This window comes from Schistocerca americana, chromosome 11 (genome assembly GCF_021461395.2).
Source record: "Schistocerca americana isolate TAMUIC-IGC-003095 chromosome 11, iqSchAmer2.1, whole genome shotgun sequence".
NCBI classification, from domain to species: Eukaryota; Metazoa; Arthropoda; class Insecta; order Orthoptera; family Acrididae; genus Schistocerca; species Schistocerca americana.
In genome coordinates this window covers 21,550,069-21,570,227 of record NC_060129.1, presented here as the reverse complement: position 1 = coordinate 21,570,227, position 20,159 = coordinate 21,550,069, and positions in this window count along the sequence as shown.

The following is a 20,159-nucleotide window of genomic DNA, read 5'->3' as shown; positions in this document are numbered from 1 at the left end:
TAGGTTTTGTTTTCATTTATTGTACACAAGCAAACAATAGCATTGTTATTTTAGTGTGTACTACACACGAAGTGCCACTTATTCAGCACAGTAAGGGGGCAAACTGGCATAGTAAAGCCACAGTCCCAGTTTGTTAAGAACTGCACAAACCTCACAGCTAAGAATACAACCAACAAAAAATCCATCACACACTCCAGTGGTCAGCTGCAGAACAAAACGAGCCTCTGAGGCTTTAAATTGATAGTGCCATTGCGAAGCATATACATTCAAATGGACATCAATAGCAGACTAGAAGTTAGGCCATTATAGCACTTATGATTCAGGGCACTAACATTGTCACAGCAAGCACATAAAATTCATTTACAACTTTAATGCTGCGAGTGTCCTTTCCCAAAAAGAAATGTCCTGGCAATAATACAAATCCTTTTCATTCATACTTCTGTCATAACTAGTAACCAAAAGAATGCTAATCATTAATAGTGTAGCATTATTTAGGGGAAAGCTTTATAATGGTGAGTGAGGAGCATCTAAGATACAAGGTACAATGAGAGGACACTTCATAAAGTACGTTGTCTAAACTGGAAAATTCACACCAGATTGAATTAATGTCAACTTTGAGGAATATTTGGGATCTCTAGATTGGTAGCTTCTATAGCAGCCTGTAGTAATACTCTGTCATCATTAAAACCAGTCTCTGAAACAATTCTAAATTTATGAACTTGTAGAAAATTGAAAATGTCACAAAACGCATCTGCGTCTCTGAGAACATATACTTGTATGCTCTAAAAACTGGAGGAAATGAAAGTGTTCTGGTTCTTTGATGGTAGATCCTGTTAAGTCAGAATTCAAAGGGGCAAAGTAGTATTGAACCAGCTGCCCAAGTCAGCGACAAGATCTTGTTACTGCCAGATAACAAAATAGAAATTCACTCAAGGTAAGCAGAAAGTTATGAACTTCTGACCAGAAACTGCCTTCAAGAAGACAAAATCAGAACTGCCCATAGCCATGAACACAAACACATAATATCCAAGTGAAGGTTTGTACTGGCCAACAATTTATGTGTTTAGTCACATTCATGTTTACAAGTAGACAAAGCAAACTACCTTGTGGACAGCTCTTTATACTGAGCCCGGATTATCCTTGCAGCTGATACATACCCCTGATCTGGGATGAAGTCTACACTCAGTGATGAGTTGGCCTCCGTGCTTCTCAACAGCACAACCACCGCCTTCGTGTTCCTGCTTATTGTGAGCTCAGAATCGCTCCAGTACACATTGTTACCATAGGGATCTGCAAATGTCACTTGTTAGTCAGGAGAAATTGCTGTTTACTTACAACAACACAGTTAAACAGTCCACCCCACTCACCATATGACAAGCTTGTAATTGTCCCAATTCCTTTCTTGAGAAGTGATCTAATTAAATTAGTAGACATTGCCATGCAGAACCATTTCTTCTCTCCACTTTCACTCATTATTAGCATGTCTAGAAACAGTAATATTAAGGTTAAATTTTTTACATTCACTTTCATTATTTTTCTTGTAGGTTAACAGAAAAGGTTCAGATATTTCTTGCAACACAAATTCAATGAGGAACCTGTTTTTCCACCTGCTTGGTTGGATTTAAGTAGGGTCCACACATAAGGTTAACATAATAGGCTGCATGTAGCAAAAGAGACCCAATAATCAGCAGAACTGATAAGGCAGACTAACAGTGAGCATGTATACTTCACTCTCAAAACACTGAACTTTTTAACACTTTATCAGGCTAAATCTGGGCATCTCTGGTACAAAATTTTAAGAACTACCATAAGGCTAAATGAGTAAAACAACATCTGAATTTGAAGTCTAATTATTGCCAACCAGACCTACTAGTCACATCTATGAGTTGAAAACTAGCAGCATGAATCATAACTGACCACGCAAGATACCATGACTTCTTGCACACTGATTTGAGGAACAGTATAGTCAACCCTGTTATCCCATGACAAGATGTTAGTATGGAAATCTTGAGTTTGATGTCTGAAGTCTTGCATTCCTTCCATGTTAACATCTCCTGAAATGTTTACTTTTACAATGTATAAGATATTAAGCCCCCCCATGAACCATAGACCTTGCCGTTGGTGGAGAGTCTTGCGTGTCTGAGTGATACAGATAGCTGTACCGTAGGTGCTACCACAACGGAGGGGTATCTGTTGAGAGGTCAGACAAACGTGTGGTTCCTGAAGAGGGGCAGCAGCCTTTTCAGTAGTAGCAGGGACAACAGTCTGGATGATTGACTGATCAGGCCTTGTAACACTAACCAAAATGGCCTTGCTGTGCTGGTGCTGCGAACGGCTGAAAGCAAGGGGAAACTACAGCCGTAATTTTTCCCGACGGCATGCAGCTTTACTGTATGGTTAAATGATGATTGCGTCCTCTTGGGTAAAATATTCCGGAGGTAAAATAGTCCCCCATTTGGATCTCCAGGCGGGGTCTACTCAAGAGGACGTCATTATCAGGAGAAAGAAAACTGGCATTCTATGGATCGGAGTGTGGAATATCAGATCCCTTAATCGGGCAGGTAGGTTAGAAAAATTACAAAGATAAATGAATAGGTTAAAGTTGGATATAGTGGGAATTAGTAAAATTTGGTGCCAGGAGGAACAAGATTTTTGGTCAGTCGAATATGGGGTTATAAATACAAAATCAAATGGGGGTAATGCAGGAGTAGGTTTGATAATGAATAAAAAAATAGGAGTGTGGGTAAGCTACTACAAACAGCATAGTGAATGCATTATTGTGGCCAAGATAGACATGAAGCCCACGCCTACCACAGTAGTACAAGTTTATATGCCAACTAGCTCTGCAGATGACGAAGAAATTGAAGAAATGTATGATTAAATAAAAGAAATTATTTGGATAGTGAAGGGAGACGAAAATTTAATAATCATGGGTGACTGGAATTCGGTAGTAGGAAAAGGGAGAGAGGGAAATGTAGTAGGTGAATATGGATTTGGGGGAAGACATGAAAGAGGAAGCTGCCTGGTAGAATTTTGCACAGAGCATAACTTAATCATAGCTAACACTTGGTTCAAGAATCATAAAAGAAGATTGTATACATGGAAGAAGCGTGGAGATACTGGCAGGTTTCAGATAGATTATATAATGGTAAGATAGAGATTTTGGAACCAGGTTTTAAATTGTAAGACATTTCCAGGGGCAGATGTGGACTCTGACCACAATCTATTGGTTATGAACTGTAGATTAAAACTGAAGAAACTGCAAAAAGGTGGGAATTTAAGGAGATGGGACTGGATAAACTGACTAAACCAGAGGTTGTACAGAGTTTCAGGGAGAGCATAGGGGAACAATTGACAGGAATACAGTAGAAGAAGAAAGGGTAGCTTTGAGGGATGAAGTAGTAAAGCCAGCAGAGGATGAAGTAAGTAAAAAGATGAGGGCTACTAGAAATCCTTGGGTAACAGAAGAAATATTGAACCTAATTGATGAAAGGAAGAAATATGCAGTAAATGAAGCAGGCAAAGAGGAGTACAAACGTCTCCAAAATGTAATCGACAGGAGGTGTAAAATGGCTAAGCAGGGATGGCTAGAGGACAGATGTAAGGATGTAGAGGCTTATCTCACCAGGGGTAAGATAGATACTGTTGTTGTTGTTGTTGTGGTCTTCAGTCCTGAGACTGGTTTGATGCAGCTCTCCATGCTACTCTATCCTGTGCAAGCTTCTTCATCTCCCAGTACTTACTGCAACCTACATCCTTCTCAATCTGCTTAGTGTGTTGATCTCTTGGTCTCCCCCTACGATTTTTACCCTCCACGCTGCCCTCCAATGATAAATTTGTGATACCTTGATGCCTCAAAACATGTCCTACCAACCGATCCCTTCTTCTAGTCAAGTTGTGCCACAGACTTCTCTTCTCCCCAATCCTATTCAATACCTCCTCATTAGTTACGTGATCTACCCACCTTATCTTCAGCATTCTTCTGTAGCACCACATTTCGAAAGCTTCTATTCTCTTCTTGTCCAAACTGATTATCGTCCATGTTTCACTCCATACATGGCTACACTCCATACAAATACTTTCAGAAACGACTTCCTGACACTTAAATCTATACTCGATGTTAACAAATTTCTCTTCTTCAGAAACGATTTCCTTGCCATTGCCAGTCTACATTTTATATCCTCTCTACTTCGACCATCATCAGTTATTTTACTCCCTAAATAGCAAAACTCCTTTACTACTTTAAGTGTCTCATTTCCTAATCTAATCCCCTCAGCATCACCCAATTTAATTTGACTACATTCCATTATCCTCGTTTTGCTTTTGTTGATGTTCATCTTATATCCTCCTTTCAAGACACTGTCCATTCCGTTCAACTGCTCTTCCAAGTCCTTTGCTGTCTCTGACAGAATTACAATGTCATCGGCGAACCTCAAAGTTTTTACTTCTTCTCCATGAATTTTAATACCTACTCAGAATTTTTCTTTTGTTTCCTTTACTGCTTGCTCAATATACAGATTGAATAACATCGGGGAGAGGCTACAACCCTGTCTCACTGCTTTCCCAACCACTGCTTCCCTTTCATGCCCCTCGACTCTTATAACTGCCATCTGGTTTCTGTACAAATTGTAAATAGCCTTCCGCTACCTGTATTTTACCCCTGCCACCTTCAGAATTTGAAAGAGAGTATTCCAGTTAACGTTGTCAAAAGCTTTCTCTAAGTCTACAAATGCTAGAAACGTAGGTTTGCCTTTTCTTAATCTTTCTTCTAAGATAAGTCGTAAGGTTAGTATTGCCTCACGTGTTCCAACATTTCTACGGAATCCAAACTGATCTTCCCCGAGGTCCGCTTCTACCAGTTTTTCCATTCGTCTATAAAGAATTCGCGTTAGTATTTTGCAGCTGTGACTTATTAAACTGATAGTTCGGTAATTTTCACATCTGTCAACACCTGCTTTCTTTGGTATTGCAATTATTATATTCTTCTTGAAGTCTGTGGGTATTTCGCCTGTCTCATACATCTTGCTCACCAGATGGTAGAGTTTTGTCATGACTGGCTCTCCCAAGGCCATCAGTAGTTCTAATGGAATGTTGTCTACTCCCGGGGCCTTGTTTCGACTCAGGTCTTTCAGTGCTCTGTCAAACTCTTCACGCAGTATCTTATCTCCCATTTCATCTTCATCTACATCCTCTTCCATTTCCATAATATTGTCCTCAAGTACATCGCCCTTGTATAAACACTCTATATACTCCTTCCACCTTTCTGCCTTCCCTTCTTTGCTTAGAACTGGGTTGCCATCTGAGCTCTTGATATTCATACAAGTGGTTCGCTTCTCTCCAAAGATCTCTTTAATTTTCCTGTAGGCAGTATCTATCTTACCCCTAGTGAGACAAGCCTCTACATCCTTACATTTGTCCTCTAGCCATCCCTGCTTAGCCATTTTGCACTTTCTGTCGATCTCATTTTTGAGACGTTTGTATTCCCTTTTGCCTGCTTCATTTACTACATTTTTATATTTTCACCTTCCATCAATTAAATTCAATATTTCTTCTGTTACCCAAGGATTTCTATTAGCCCTCGTCTTTTTACCTACTTGATCGTCTGCTGCCTTCACTACTTCATCCCTCAGAGCTACCCATTCTTTTTCTACTGTATTTCTTTCCCCCATTCCTGTCAATTGTTCTTTCAGTTTATCCAGGTCCCATCTCCTTAAATTCCCACCTTTTTGCAGTTTCTTCAGTTTCAATCTGCAGTTCATAACCAATAGATTGTGGTCAGAATCCACATCTGCCCCTGGAAATGTCTTACAATTTAAAACCTGGTTCCTAAATCTCTGTCTTACCATTATATAATCTATCTGATACCTATTAGTATCTCCAGGATTCTTCCAGGTATACAACTTCTTTTATGAATCTTGAACCAAGTGTTAGCTATGATTAAGTTATGCTCTGTGCAAAATTCTACAAGGCGGCTTCCTCTTTCATTTCTTCCCCCCAATCCATATCCACCTACTATGTTTCCTTCTCTCCCTTTTCCTACTGACGAATTCCAGTCACCCATGACTATTAAATTTTCGTCTCCCTTCACTACCTGAATAATTTCTTTTATCTCGTCATACATTTCATCAATTTCTTCATCATCTGCAGAGCTAGTTGGCATATAAACTTGTACTACTGTAGTAGGCATGGGCTTTGTGTCTATCTTGGCCACAATAATGCGCTCACTATGCTGTTTATAGTAGCTAACCCACACTCCTATTTTTTTATTCATTATTAAACCTACTCCTGCATTACCCCTATTTGATTTTGTATTTATATCCCTGTAATCACCTGACCAAAAGTCCTGTTCCTCCTGCCACCGAACTTCACTAATTCCCACTATATCTAACTTTAACCTATCCATTTCCCTTTTTAAATTTTCTAACCGACCTGCCCGATTAAGGGATCTGACATTCCATGCTCCGATCCGTAGAATGCCAGTTTTCTTTCTCCTGATAATGACGTCCTCTTGAGTAGACCCCGCCTGGAGATCCAAATGGGGGACTATTTTACCTCCGGAATATTTTACCCAAGAGGACGCAATCATCATTTAACCATACAGTAAAGCTGCATGCCGTCGGGAAAAATTACGGCTGTAGTTTCCCCTTGCTTTCAGCCGTTCGCAGCACCAGCACAGCAAGGCCATTTTGGTTAATGTTACAAGGCCAGATCAGTCAATCATCCAGACTGTTGCCCCTGCAACTACCGAAAAGGCTGCTGCCCCTCTTCAGGAACCACATGTTTGTCTGGCCTCTCAACAGATACCCCTCCGTTGTGGTTGCACCTACGGAACGGCCATCTGTATCGCTGAGGCACGCAAGCCTCCCCACCAACGGCAAGGTCCATGGTTCATAGGGGAAGAGATAGATACTGCCTACAGGAAAATTGAAGAGACCTTTGAAGAAAGGAGAACCACTTGCATGAAGATCAAGAGCTATGATGGAAACCCAGTTCTAAGCAAAGAAGATAAAGCAGAAAGGTGGAAGCAGTATATAGAGGGTGTATACAAGGGTGATGTTCTTGAGGACAATATTACGGAAATGGAAGAGGATGTAGATGAAGATGAAATGGGAGATATGATACTGCGTGAAGAGTTTGACAGAGCACTGAAAGACCTGAGTCAAAACAAGGCCCCGGGAGTAGACTACATTCCATTAGCACTGCTGACAGCCTTGGGAGAGCCAGTCCTGACAAAACTGTACCATCTGGTGAGCAAGATGTATGAGACAGGCGAAATACCCTCAGACTTCAAGAAGAATATAATAATTCCAATCCTAAAGAAAGCAGGTGTTCGCAGATGCGAAAATTACCACACTATCAGTTTAATAAGTCACGGCTGTAAAATACTAATGTGAATTCTTTAAAGACGAATGGAAAAACTAGTAGAAACTGACCTCGGGGAAGATCAGTTTGGATTCCGTAGAAATATTGGAACACATGAGGCAATACAGACCCTATGACTTAACTTAGAAGCTAGATTAAGGAAAGGCAAACCTGCATTTCTAGCATTTGTATACTTAGAGAAAGCTTTTGACAACGTTGACTAGCATACTCTCTTTCAAATTCTGAAGGTGACAGGGGTAAAATACAGGGAGCGAAAGGCTATTTACAATTTGTACAGAAACCAGATGGCAGTTATAAGAATTGAGGGATACAAAATGGAAGCAGTGGTTGGGAAGGGAGTGCAACAGGGTTGTAGCCTCTTCCCAATGTTATTCAATCTGTATATTGAGCAAGCAGTAGAGGAAACAAAAGAAAAATTTGGAGTAGGTATTAAAATCCATGGAGAAGAAATAAAAACTTTGAGGTTCACCGATGACATTGTAATTCTGTCAGAGACATCAAAGGACTTGGAAGTGCAGTTGGATGGAATGGATAGTGTCTTGAAAGGAGGGTATAAGATGAACATTGACAAAAGCAAAAAGAGGATAATGGAATGTAGTCAGATTAAGTCGGGTGATGCTGAGGGAATTAGATTAGGAAATGAGACAGGAATTTTGCTATTTGGGGAGCAAAATAACTGATGATGGTCAAAGTAGAGATGATATAAAATCTAGACTGGCAATGGCAAAGAAAGCCTTTTTGAAGAAGAGAATTTGTTAGCATCGAGTATAGATTTAAGTGTCAGGAAGTTGTTCCTGAAAGTATTTGTATGAAGTGTAGCCATGTATGGATGTAAAACATGGACAATAAATAGTTTGAAACAAATACTAACGAAGGTGTAGAGGGGCTGGCTAGTACTTACCTCAGCTCAGTACAGCCAATAGATACACAAAACAGAACAGAAAATTTACGTTCCTAGCTTTCGGAACTTTTTTCCTTCATCAGGGAGAATAGAGGGGAAAGAAAGGGAAGAAGGGAAAGTGGATTCAGTTACTCACAACCCAGGTTATGAAGCAACAGGGAAAGGAAAACAGGGAGGGTAGCAAGGATGGAGGTATGGTTGTCAGAGGGAAGCCAAAGTACTGTACTGTAAGTACTGTACCAGCTTCAAACCAAAGAGGATGCATACAGAAGTAAAGAGGTATATAGTATAAAGATAAACACAACTATGTAGGATGAAAAGATGCATGAATGGCTGAAGGGGAGAGGGAAAGAGGAGAAGACTGAAGAGTAAATGGGAGTGAGGTTGGCTAACGTAGGTTCAGTCCAGGTGGGTGGCAGGATGAAAGGATGTGTTGGAGTGCAAGTTCCCATGTCCGCAGTTCCAAGGGACTGGTGTTGGGTGGGAGAAGCCAAATGGCACATATGGTGTAGCAGGTTCCTAGGTCCCTAGAATTATGCTGGAGATGCCCTTACTGGGTATTGGACATCTCCTAGGCGGACAGTTCATCTGTGTCCGTTCATGTGCTCAGCCAGTTTAGTTGTTGTCATACCGATGTAAAAGGCTGTGCAGTGCAGGCATGTCAGTTGATAAATAACATGTGTTGTTTCACATGTGACCCTGCCTGGAATTGTGAATGTTTTACCAGTAGCGGGGCTGGAGTAGCTGGTTGTGGGGGGATGCATGGGGCAGGTTTTACAGCAGGGTCGGTTACAGGGGTAGGAACCGCTGGGTAGAGAAGGTAGTCTGGGAATATCGTAGGTTTTGACAAGGATGTTACAGATGTTTGGGGGGCGACGAAAGGCAGCTCTGGGTGGTGTGGGGAGAATTTTGTCAAGGGATGACAGCCTTGGGAACCAGGATGGCTCTGTCCTACGCCAACCTCTTCATGGGCCGCATGGAGGAGGCTTTCCTGAAGACCCAACAACTGCTTCTCCTGGCCTTACAGGATTTGACATTCAGTGTGTGGATACCAGCTTAGTAATCCAGTGGGACGCCACTCAAATACAGTAAAAATCTAGTTCAAGTCTTCTGAGTGCTGTTAAGTATAAAAAAAATTCGTTCTAGTTACATTTGTGAAATATTTAATTCCATAATACTGCTTTAGGATATTGATATCCACACATTATCTTTTAATAACTTTAAGTAAGAAGAGAATGTAAGAATGGAGTCCATAAAGTTCCCTTGTAAGATTAGATAAGAAGATTGAGATGAACTGTATCAAAGTCACACCTGCAGCAAACTGGTTCCGGGAAGACAAGCAGTAGCAGCCCTGTGGAGCTGGAGTCTTTTAGAGCAGACTTGTGTGGAGAGCGGCATCAGGTGCCGACATACGTGTGGCGACACCAGCCGGGCCCGCCACTGTGAGAGACTGCTTGCCATCCACGGAGCTGCAGATGACTACGTCAACACCTCGGACACTCCTGGCCAGAACAACGGACTGTGTCTGCCGGTCCAGCAGCAGGTGCTCCACCTGGATTGTGTGGTTCCAGCCACTACCACCACCACTTCCTTCTACAGAACAGCTGTAACTTTTACCAGATGTTGCAAGCACCAGTAGAACACAGTGCCTTGTTCACACTGTAGTGATCACATCCACACATGAACGCAATGTCCCGACTCACTGCCCAGACCGAACCACTAAGGACAAACTTTAAATTTGAAGAGGATGTCTATCTTTTACAGTAGGTGTCTAAGAAGGGATGCTTTGAAGTTCCACCACTAAGAAAATGGTACAGGAATGAAAGACTTTTGAAAATATGTCACTATTCAAGCAGTTTTCAAGATGACCTATGCAAATTTGTGTTTCGTTCCTGAGTCAGAACTTAAGAAATGTGTGTTCCAGCATTCTTTGAAATGTAACATCTGCAATATTGGCTGAGAGTTTTTACACAGTGAGTAACTATTAAAACGTCTTTAATTCTCTGTCTATGGGCGGTGGTATTTGACCATAACAAATAACAAATTCATGTAAACCCCAAATGAGTTAAATAGGGGATGAGAATTTAAGAAAATATTTAGGAATTTGAAAAGGGTAGTTGCTACTCACCATATAGCAGAGATGATGATTTGCAGATAGGCACAACAGAAAGACTGTCTTTTGGCCTATCTGCAACTTAACATCTCCACTAAATGGCAAGTAGCAACTATCTTTTTCATAATGTTTCATTCCATCGTGGATATTCTTTAGTAAGAAAGTATTATATTGAACAATTTTTAAAGTTAAACCTATTTAAAATTTTATTTCACGTCTCAGATATAAGCAAATCTGTGCTGGGAACTGACGTTTCTATGGAAATATCTCTACAAGAATGCAAAAGGCATCACTAACAAGAACTATTGACTCCTGCTACCAGAATCTTTAGGTCAGAAGTACACTGAGAAAATACTATGCTTCTATGGCTTTTATCAATGTGGCAAGAATAGAAAGTGTTTTAATTTGTGAACAAAAGTATGATTAGGAAAAAAAGAAATCCGTGCAGACCCTACCATCTACACAAGTGAAGCAGCACACACTAAGCCAGTTTAAATGCAATCTTAAAGCTGTCAGTGGTATCACTGTAATTTAAAATTGCAGTTTCAACTACAATACAAATTGCCTTCTAACTCTTTTGTGTCTGACCTCAGCATGAGTGCTGATCAAAAACAAGTTCCTTGTCCACAGGGCAGTTTTTAGGCACCAGCACACAGCATACAAATATCACTGCAGCCAGCATCTTTACAAGGTTTCTCCACCTGGAGACAATAAAGTTCTCAGCTACAGGTCACACTTCATGAAATGTTTGGGCAGTCCTCTGATCAGGTTACATTTCCTAAATTGCAGAAATTACCTGAGGTAATTAAACAACATTTTCAGTAAGGTAAATGTCTCTGAACATTGTTCACACAATGACAAGCATGCTAAATATGCTTGTCAAAGAAGGAGACCATCACTTGCTTCAAATTCTTTTAATAAATTTAACGTCCTGCTGCAATATATATTTTTTTTATTTTGATATGCATTCCACCTTTTGCATTATAACCACCATCAATTCATTTTTACTTTTATGGGACTATCTTTTAAATAAAGCCCACTTGTGAAAAGTGAACATCACTGTAGTGTGAATAGATGTCTACTCTCAGCATACTTTGAACACATTTAGACACCATTTGCAGCTGTTTCATTTATGTGCCAAGTCTTAGAAGTTTATAACATCTACAAAAATTGAATCACTCGTCATGTGGGATATGATCGTTAATACAGTTGAGTACTTGTCAGCTGTGGAAATTTGACCTGGCTAACCATCTCTGATTTCTCAAGATTTGGTTTGTGATGGGTGCGAACCTTAAGAGGACCAACAGTTCACAGTCTCAAATTTCCAGAGGTTTCATAGCCAGTTTTGTATAACATGGTTTCAGGAGAACTGAATTTCAGAAAATTCAGATCTAGGTGGTTCCTAAGAGCAAAAATTTTGGGCTGTACTTCATTGCTTTTAACTTTATACAAAATCAGGAATGTGATTAAGTTTTGGACTTCATTGTTATGTAAAACAGGTAACAGTCAGTGGAATGGTAGTGTACATTGTTGTTAACCAGAGAAAGCCACACAATATCAGCATAAAGATCAAGGAAACTAGCTTGGGACAAGAAACAGTGCCCAGACAAAGATTGTGATGCATATCTTGCAAAAAACACTGTGTGTGTGTGTGTGTGTGTGTGTGTGTGTGTGTGTGTGTGTGTGTATAGGAACTTAGGATTGGTAATTACTAGGAGAACAAATGGATCAGTAAGAGATTTGAGTGGAAGGTCATTTTGAGTTCAATGGAAATAAAGTTTAATGAGGAGAATGCTACGCAGAGCAATGTTATGTACGTGACTTGCTCTGGAAAGGTTGGGAATGTTGGTCTGATTGAATCTAGGTAGATCATGAGCCTCCATGTTTCTCTTGCATGGCTTTTGTAATTGCATGGAGTTAACTCCAGGAGGGCGGTAATCCAGCAAAATATAAAGTGCACAATACCAGGCAAGGTTAATCCTGAACTCAGCAATCAGCATTTATCAGTAAATTGAGAAAAAAATTCGTTTTGGATAAGCTGCAATTGACTCATGTAATGTAGAACCATAATAGTTGCAACCAAGATATACATTGTAAAGGTACAACAGGTTTAATTTCAATTATGGTCAAACTCTTGAGACAACTGACAGAACAGCTTTGTTCTCATAGCTGATATTACCATTTTCTTTCTATATTCATGAAGTCTAGTTTTTTGTTTGGTTTTCTTTGGTGTTTACTATCTGAATTACATAATCCGATGTGACCATAAAACATGGAAGCTCTAGACTTCTGCCTTGAAATGTGACACTTTGGTATTAGATGTCCCACTTTCCTGTTTTGCTTTAGCCGATCAAAGACGTTTGTGAGTTATGACAGGTAATAGAAAGCAGCCGTCTTTTGAGAGATGTTTTATGATCTGTGCAGGTCAGAGTTTTACCAGCCCCATACTATCAGTGAGGTGAGCCATAAACAGGCACTTCTATCTGCTGGGTGGAATTGTCTGATCTTTGGTGCTGAGGGTGAAGGTCAGGGAGAGAATGGCCTCCCCGTTGCCAAAGAAATGATCACCACAAAAAAAAATGTTCATATTTGTGCAAATTATCTTTAAGGACTCTGATGGACGTATACTTTGACTGGAATGCATGCAGATGTAGTCTGCTATCTAGGGTTGTATATTATAGACAATACGTTGAGTTCAAACTATCTGCATGTTATTTCAGTAACTAAGGAGAAGTCCACTGAGAATAGCTAATAGACAGTTAAAGGGGCACTGATTAGCAGGACCCTTTTAGCAATATGGTAATTGATAAATATGTTGCAAATACTCTGAAGAATTAAACTACAAAAATTCTACAGATTGACTACTGAATTTTTTACTCATCACCAAAATAATATAAGTAGTAAGATACACTTTGGATTCTGCCAATGACTTACCGATGGATAGAAGGAGGGTGGTAGACCTTTATTCCATAAATTTGGATTTTGTATCGTCCCTTAATTAACAGTAGTCACTCATTTCAGAGTCCTGCTTAGGTAACCAGCAAAACTCACCTTGTCAAATATCCATTTCAATTTCACATTATTCCTGTGTATACTCATCTACGATACTATTGGGGGATATGTGGCCACAATAAATGGGGGGGAAAGAGTCATCACCTCTACATTTTTAAAACCAACTGCACCGTCTGAGCATACAAACCACTTACATTAAGAGACATTGGTGACATCTTATTATCATGTCATCTGGTACCAGTCCCAGCATAGTGGCAACAAGAATTTGATTTTCAATATTTTGTGCAATGTAATGCTTAACTGTAAAATTTAAAATGCCATCATAATCTGTTCATTAAGAGGCACAATCTTATATTTAAGTAACAAAGATGTATTACAGTTAGAAACTGTCTTGAGACCATTGAATTGTCACTGCACAAATACCTGGACTTCTTTCATCCTGAACTTGAGAAAGAGTACTTAATGGTTTCCAACAAAGCTCACATGCAATCTCAAAATTTTTTTCATTGACACCCATTTTGCAGTTTGTAATAGAAAAAATATAAGCTGTACATCCTAAGAGAAAGCATACATTTTAAATACCACACATGATGCTAGTTATCCTTTACAAAAATCAAGGGACAGTTAATGTTAGGATTTACAAATGTTTTAAAATAACCTTTCTGCATTACAATTGCAGCACCCAAGACCTATGACAAATAATGCTAACTTATTTTACTCAACTCCACAACCCTCACAGTATTGGGGGATGCTGGCTTGGAATTTGAGGCTACCTGAAACACACAAAGGATGAAGAGGGGAGGTCTCACTGAGGCCGTGACATCAGCTGGATCGATGTGCAGTGAGCTTATGAGGTGTGAATGAACAGCAGCATTAGTTTTGTAACTAGAATTTCATGATTGTATACCCACATCTTAGTTATGGTCTATCATTTGATCAAGCTGAGATGTATTATCCCTATAAAATTGTGTTTGGCTAAATACAATCAGTAAAAGTACAGCTGATGAAGATACTAATTCATGTTGCTTTATAAACTGAATGTTTTGTGAACTATTCTTGCAGTTACATGCATACTGAATGACAAACTTTCAGATGTGTTATCTCATTAACCCATTAATTGTAGGCTGTACAGCCATCATTTGTATACTTTAACTTTTGTTTTATGGGCATTAAACTGTGCTTCAAGACATGTCCAATGCTGACAACTTCAGAGACACCAGTAACAAAGTTATTACAAACTCAATGATTAATGGAAAATCTCATATAAAGATGTGAAACAAATACTAACAATGAGATAGAGGGGCTGGCCAGCACTTACCTCAGCTCAGTACAGCCGATAGATACAAAAAAAAAAAACAAAAAACAAAAAAAAAAAAAAAAAAAAAAAACCAGAACCGAAAATTTACATTCCTAGCTTTCGGAACAAATTGTCTTTCATCAGGGAGGAGAGAGGGGAAAGAAAGGGAAGAAGGGAAAGTGGATTCAGTTACTCACAACCCAGGTAATGAGGCGACAGGGAAAGGAAAACAGGGAGGGTAGCAAGGATGGAGGCATGGTTGTCACAGGGTTATACCTAGGCTGTAGGGAAGGGAGCGTTTGATGTGGAATGGATGGCAGCTATCAGAGTGAAGGTACTGTTGTTTGTTTGTGGGTTTGATATGGACAGAGGTGTGGATCTGAGCTTCAACAAGATGAAGGTCAACATCCAGGAAGGTGGCTTGGGTTTTGGACAAGGACCAGGTGAAATTCAGATTCGAAAAGGAGTTGAGGTTATGTGTATCTATCGGCTGTACTGAGCTGAGGTAAGTACTGGCCAGCCCCTCTATCTCTTTGTTAGTATTTATTACAAACTCAAACGAGCTCAGCAAGTTTAACCCCTCAGCACAAAACCCCCAAGTTCTGGTTTGTATTATTTGACAGAAACTTAAAATCCTAAGTCCAGTTGGGCAACTTAAGAACAAACATTTGAAAAAATAAAATCCTGGCTATGTCTGTTTCAGCATTGGTAGTCGAGTGTTTGGCTGCTAGAGAGTGTCTGGTTTACATTGGTACTGTAGCTGTTCTCATTTCAGTTGGGGTGGTTGGCAATAGATACCTTTACTATGTGCAGCTTTGGATACTCGAAACATGCTCTTTCTGACTCTCCTGTACTGTTCAAGTAATCCTGAGTTTGACACTAAATTTTGGGGCTGAGAAAGTGAAGAATAATGTTATTTTATTTGATACTGATAGTGATGACAGTTCGTCAATTGAGTAACAAGTGCTCACCAGTGGCAAAAGATAAACATATTCACTGTCCACGGTTTATGTTCACAAGACATAGTTGTGAAATACATGGTTAGACTTCATAGCTAGATACAGACAGAAATAACTTCAGATTTCAAAATAGTTTAGTCGCAAGTCCACTGCATAAGTATACCAGGTCTATTCAATATGTTCCAGAACTTGGTCCACAAAATTTTTATGCTTGCCTTATACTTATTGTGCGTGGCCTCCTTCAAAATACTCCTACACAATTGATACTCCACTCCTAACATCTTTTCCACTTCCAGAAGCAGTCCTAGTATGACTCTTGCTATATCACACAAAGTACCATATGCAAATTTTTAACTCATCTATCATTGCAAATCTTAGTCCTTTTGACAGTGTTTTCAACTTCAGAAATAAAAAGTCTGCAGTGGCCAGGTCTGGGGAGTATGGAGAATTAGGCAACACAGTGATTTCGTTTTGTGCAACAGGGACGAATGTGTGAGAGCATTATTGTGATGCAAGAGCCATGAATTCTCTCTCCACATTTGACGCAATTTCTTTCTCACATTTTCTCACCTGTCACAACATGTCCCAATAGTACCACTGATTAACAGTTCATGATGAACTAATCCTTCAAAGAAAACCATTATCAAATCTTTGACATTTTACCTGACCTGACAAGCTTTTTTTGGGCTCTGAGAACCTTTCCCGCCTGATTGCAAAGGTGAACCTCTGTCCATCACCATAGCCATAGATCCTCATCTGATAACCAGTTGTGATTCTTTCAATGAACATCTGTTCCCCCCTCTCCCCCACCCATGCTCCTCTACCGCCGGAGATGGCCGCCTCTCCACTGCACACTTGTCCAGTACACATCCACAGCCCATCTTAAACCAATCCTGCCGCATTCCGCTGCCTGTCTGCCACCAGCTTCTACACCTCATTCCACACAAAGTACACCCAGCCTTTGAGAACAGCAAGACAGCTTCTCCTTCTGCTAAACAGCAAGAAATAGTACAATTTTTTCTCAAAACATTGCAACAATAAGATATACAGAGCACACTGCTATCTTACTACAGGCCTGGCTGTTAAGTTCTTTCCGTTGAAACTGATAACAAAAGCTGAAGGAATGAAGCTATTTGTGCCACGGCTGGGACTAACCAGGGACTCTTGCTTGTTAGGCAGCTGTGCTGACCATCACATCACCATCATTACGTCTAGCAGCTCCACTCACCACACTAGTACATTGCCCTTCCTAACACTAACTTCTACTCACAACTTCAGCCCATTTTTACCTTCTTAAATAGCCAGTGAAGGTTTGAATTTAAATTTGTGTTAGGAAAGCACTGGACTACAGTAGTCCATGCATCTGTGTTAGCCATACACCTGCCTAATATGGCAGAAGACCAGCGTTCAAGTCCCAGCCATGGCACAAATCTTAATTCATTTCTTCAGCTTCTATCATTATCAAAGCTAAAGTTGAAATTCATGTAAGAAAAATTGATTACATCAGATCAATGAAATGGTCAGCTGCTTGGTCAATTTGGGAGAGGGAACAAAACAGCAAGCTCATCGGTCCCATTGGATTTGGGAAAGACGGGGAAGGAAGTCAGCCTTTTCAAGGGCACCATCCCGGCATTTGCCTGAAGTGATTTAGGGAAATCACAAAAACCCTAAATCAGGACTGTCAGACGTGAGTTTGAACCTTCATCCTCCCAAATGTGAGCCCGGTATGCCAATCACTGTCAATTAAATGGATTAGACTGCTGGAAGAAAACTACTGTCACTTTATGGCGGTCAGGTGATGAGGAAAACTGACTTCTCATCACTACATGATGAATTTACACTGGCCGGCCGGAGTGGCCGAGCAGTTCGAGGCGCTACAGTCTGGAACCACGTGACCGCTATGGTCACAGGTTTGAATCCTGCCTCGGGCATGTATGTGTGTGATGTCCTTAAGTTAGTTAGGTTTAAGTAGTTCTAAGTTCTATGGGACAGATGACCTCAGAACTTAAGTCCTATAGTACTCAGAGCCATTTGAACCATTTTTGAATTTGCACTGTCAACATTCTTATATATTATTGCAAATTGGTAACACAGATCAAATGCCAGGGTGTTCTGAGATGCCACTCTACAATATTGAACAGGGAAGTGGAATACAGCATCATGATAGGAACTGGTGGCAATAAGAAGCTAAGATTTACAGTAATGTGTGTAACTGGTGATAGGTGAAAGCTACCACCTTACGTGATATTTTAAAGGAAAACAACTCCAAAAATTTCAGTGGAAGACATATTGGTGAGAGCAAATCCAAAAGAGTGGATCAACAATGGCTCTGGTCAACTGGATGATCCATGTCTGGCAACATCACCCTGATGTTACTGGATTTATGGAACATGTTGGTCCTGGACAGCTTCCATGAACATTTAACGGAAGTAGTCTAAGATAAGTTACAAAAAGTGAAAACTGATTCATTATCCCTGGAGGTGTAGCATCTGTCCTGCAACCACTACATGTTCATAGTAATCAGTCATTCTAAGCTGCACTTAAACAGCAATATGCATAATGGATGGCAGATGAAAATACCAAGTTCACACAGACTGGAAAATCAAGATTTCTGAGTGGGTGAAATGTGCCTGGGACTCCATAATCCACAAGCACTGGTGGAAAAATTGAAATGATCACAAATTAACTGAGAACTATGCTCTATGGACACATGGTGACAATGATTCCTGCACCAGTGATTATGAATAGAAACTTGTTAGAGTAATTTTCTGTAAATAAAGCAATTAAAGCCAATACCTCTTTCCTCTTTAAAATTAGGATGCACAGATTTGATGGCACAGATTGTATGCGTGTATGTCCTATTTCTAGTTTCTTATTTTATTGGTCCTTATAAGCTGCACTTTCTGCACAAGATTTGGCCACAAGAGTTCTGTATCTTGGCCCAGTATGTTTTTTCATGGCAAACTAGTGCTTGTTTCTTAAATAGAGTAATGATCCTAACAGTACAAGGAAATTGTTTATGCTGTAAAGATGGAACTGCCTTTGTTGACCTTTCATTTTGATAGTGACTATTCTAATCATAATTCAGTTATTTCACATGAGAGGACAGGTCTAGCTTTCCTGGAGATAGATGGTGAACTTCAGTCTTAACCAGTGGGTGGCAAGATCACAAGAAAATCACTGAAGTTACAAATTCAGCACAGTTATGCAAATATAAAATTTGTGGTTATATGATATATGAAGATTAAATCTGATACAGAAGTTGACAGTATGGTTTTGACAAATCCAATGTGTTCAGTGTTGATATCACTGAGCTGTAAACAGCTGTTTCATCACTGAAACTCAAAAAAAGGGAAAAAAACTTGAAAACATCATTAACTTCAAGGTACAATCAATTTTTTGCATACCATAAAGAGACAAAATACTTATTTCTTGACAAACTAACCAAGCCTTGGAAACTGTTTGGACATAGCACAGACATAATACCATGGTAGTATTGGTTGTCAGCTTAAGACTTTGCATATCTGATTAAGTAACTCAATAGATGGGACTGTCATGATATTTTATTAACAGACTATTCATGTAATCCAAATTCAACATGAAGTCACCATATAAACCAGGTTGGTGACAATTCAGTTTACAGTCTTTTGGGAGATTCTGAGCAACACCACAGTGGACTATAAAGGGTGAAGTACCTGATAAACTTTATGTGGAAAACCAGTGACTACTGTGACATTACTTACTACATACGCAGGAAGGCAACCTTTTACATAATAAGGAAGCATATAACAATTCTCAGAGAATTTCAGCAGGTGATCAGTGATCAAGCAAAAGACAGTTTGACAACGTAGTAATGTACTGGCTAGCAACTGTTTGGTACACTGCTCAGTAAGGGTGTGGTGCCTGACCAAGTACAAATATCTTGACGTAAGACTTCAGTCCCCCCATGACCCATGGACCTTACCATTGGTGGGGAGGCTTGCATCACTCAGCAATACAGATAGCCATACAGTAGATGCTACCAGAATGGAGGGGTATTTGTTGAGAAGCCAGAAAAACATGTGGTTCCTGAAGAGGGGCAGCAGCCTTTTCAGAAGTTGCAGGGAAACAGTCTTGATGATTGACTGATCTAGCCTTGTAACATCAACCAAAACAGCCTTGCCGTGTTGGTACTGTGAACAGCTGAAAGATAGGGGAAACTACAGCCGTAATTTTTCCCCAAGGGCATGCAGCTTTACTATATCATTAAATGATGATGACATCCTCTTGGGTAAAATATTCCAGAAGTAAAATAGTCCCTCATTCTGATCTCTGGGTGGGGCCTAGTCAGGACGACATTGTTATGAGGAGAAAGAAAACTGGCATTCTACAGATCGGAATGTGGAATGTCAGATCTCACAATCAGGCAGGTAGAAAATTTAAAAAGGGAAATGGATAGGTTAAATCTAGATATAGTGGGAATTCATAAATTTTGGCAGCAGGAAGAAGAAGACT